The 2,500-nt window shown below is 37.2% G+C and overlaps 1 protein-coding gene across 1 annotated transcript in view; it reads left to right on the forward strand.

Moving 5' to 3' along the window:
• The window catches only part of elfn2b (extracellular leucine-rich repeat and fibronectin type III domain containing 2b), a 59,614-nt gene that overhangs the window by 902 nt on the left and 56,212 nt on the right, over nucleotides 1-2,500 (forward strand). The gene's annotated exons all lie outside the window — the stretch shown is intronic.

Genomic DNA, 2,500 nt, shown 5'->3' on the forward strand with positions numbered 1-2,500 from the left:
AGAGAGAGAGAGAGAGAGAGAGAGAGAGAGAGAGTTCCTGCCAACAGCAGCAACAGTGTCCAACTACTGACCGATGGACCACACAGATTCCTTCGCCCACACATTTTCGACTGCCAGGCACGAGATAACACGTAGCAACTGTTAACATTATTTTGAAATGATCTGTCATTACGTTAGTTAAATGATTTGGCAGTGTCTCTAGACAGTCAAAGGTGTCTGTCCACCCATATTTTTTGTCCTGAACGACAGAACACGGTGAACAGAGTGCAGTGCAACAGCACCATGGACAGCGTATTGTGCTGACTGAGCGCACGACGGGCTTTGGTGGGCTGTGAACGCCACATATTGGGGAGATTGAATGGTTCTAAGATGTGGCAAGTGTATGCTTGAACATACTCTGCATTCATAATGTAAACATAGGCAGCATTGTCTTGTCCACTTAAATTATTGAACAATAAGAACAGGAAATATTTATAGAGGAATCAGGAATTGAGTTCAGTATAGGAGTGCTTGGCTGGAATATGAAATATGGCAGATGGCATATTTCTTTCGTCTTTGTTTACACAGTCACTTCTTTCAAACTTAAAAGTTAGAGTTGAGTCTTTGCAAACCAGCACAAAAAACAACATGATACATTCTTTAAAATACCACTTACGTACAACTAAATGTGTACAATTCAGTCTAAATTGATGTAAATAAAGTGTCATTCTATTTATTTATATAGCTTGAGAATCGATTAATTTGAAATCAATACATATTTCAAGAAACCTGACATTGTCAACTTATGGTCTTAAACTAAAGAAATGTATGTCAGTTAGGCAGTGTTTCTTTAATCAGTGGCTGATCAATAGTTAATGAGTGCTCCATCAGGTTCTGCTCAAAATGACAGAGGGGTCTATTGGTTTGCTAAGTAGTTAGATTCCTTACAGTGTTGTACATTTGCTTTCAATCAATAAGGGGAATACTCTCCTAGTGGTTTTACCATCCATGCCTAAGCCTGGCCTCATCAATCAGTGGTCACACCCACTCACATCAAGGTGAAATACATTGTCAAAATTTTTCAAGCTACAATGCAGTCCTATTTTTTTTCCACCCCTTTGTTTTCCACACATTGCTTCGTTCATTTGTCCCATTCTGTTTATCTCCTTAAACCCATTCCCACAAAAGATTCCCGATGTTCCCCTCGAAGGAATGAGGAGCAGTCACCAATCAATTGCAATCACAGATCATTGGTGTACCGGGAAAAATCAGTATGGGAGGCAAGCTTGGGGGAACCTAAATAATGATCATCCACCTACCAAACCTGCTGCCTTGTTGCTATGTGATGTCAGTTCATCAGAATACTATTGAACTATGTTGGCCATAATTCAGAGAATCCATGTTGCTGTGGGTTGAGGTGGCTCTCAAAAGGTGATGAATGTTATACTAAAAGAAACCTAAAGTACAAAATTTCTTCCTGATTACTCCTTTTGTGTGAAAACCAAGACATGGATAGTGATGATGTGAAATTCACATGGTGGATAAAATAAGAAAATAATAACAACAATGTCAGTGATAGACTGGGTTACTGCAGCAACATAAAAACAGGAAACAGCAAAAAACACACACAGGAATTATATATAGGGAAACATAATGCCAACACAAATATCATACAGATATCTATGCACACCAAGAAAAGACACCATTTTTGTTGGTATTCTCTTAACCAAGGTCATCATTTAGTCTGATAGATGGCCTGGCTTTAATAACAAAAATGTCCCAGCTGTCTCTCTCCCTCTCTTCACCACTCAAGATTTAAGTGCAATTTCTAACAATTGTCTTGGCTTATTGAAAGCCAGATGGACAGGAGCTTGAGTAGTTATTGAATAGTTGATAACTAAAGCCACCAAGGCGACGGTGACCCAAGTAATATATAATATAATATTTATTACACAAACAATCATTACAACCGTCTTTGTTGAGTTTTTGCCATTAGCAACACCATGTTCTAGATTCCAGGTAACCTTAAAGGCACAATCTGCCTGCTCAATTCCAAAGGATTAAACCTGTCATACCTTCTATGACAGGTTGACAGGTTGATTGACAAGCCAGTTAATACATAGATGACATGTTATCAATGCCACTGATGCAGTAAAAAAGTCTGTTTACACCAGTAATGTTAACAGACAACAGTATTAAAATATGACTATTATTTAAATCACAATACATTTTGTAAGATAAACAAATAAAATTACAACTTTTCAACTTCTTTAATTAATTATACAAACATACTGTGTACAGGATGCAATTTATGGTCACATAAATGTTGATTGGACCATCAACTAACCTCATGCATTTCATCTTTCCTTTTTCATCTATACACAATATATATATAAGGATGATATAGACTAAGAAGAAAAGACTCTGTACAATGTTTTATAAAAAATCATGCCTCCCTAATTAGACTGTGTTTTTATCCTCTCTGGCCCACAATTCTCAAATAATTAGCATTCCCCACCAG

The sequence above is a fragment of the Etheostoma spectabile genome, chromosome 15 (genome assembly GCF_008692095.1).
Source record: "Etheostoma spectabile isolate EspeVRDwgs_2016 chromosome 15, UIUC_Espe_1.0, whole genome shotgun sequence".
Classification (NCBI taxonomy): domain Eukaryota; kingdom Metazoa; phylum Chordata; class Actinopteri; order Perciformes; family Percidae; genus Etheostoma; species Etheostoma spectabile.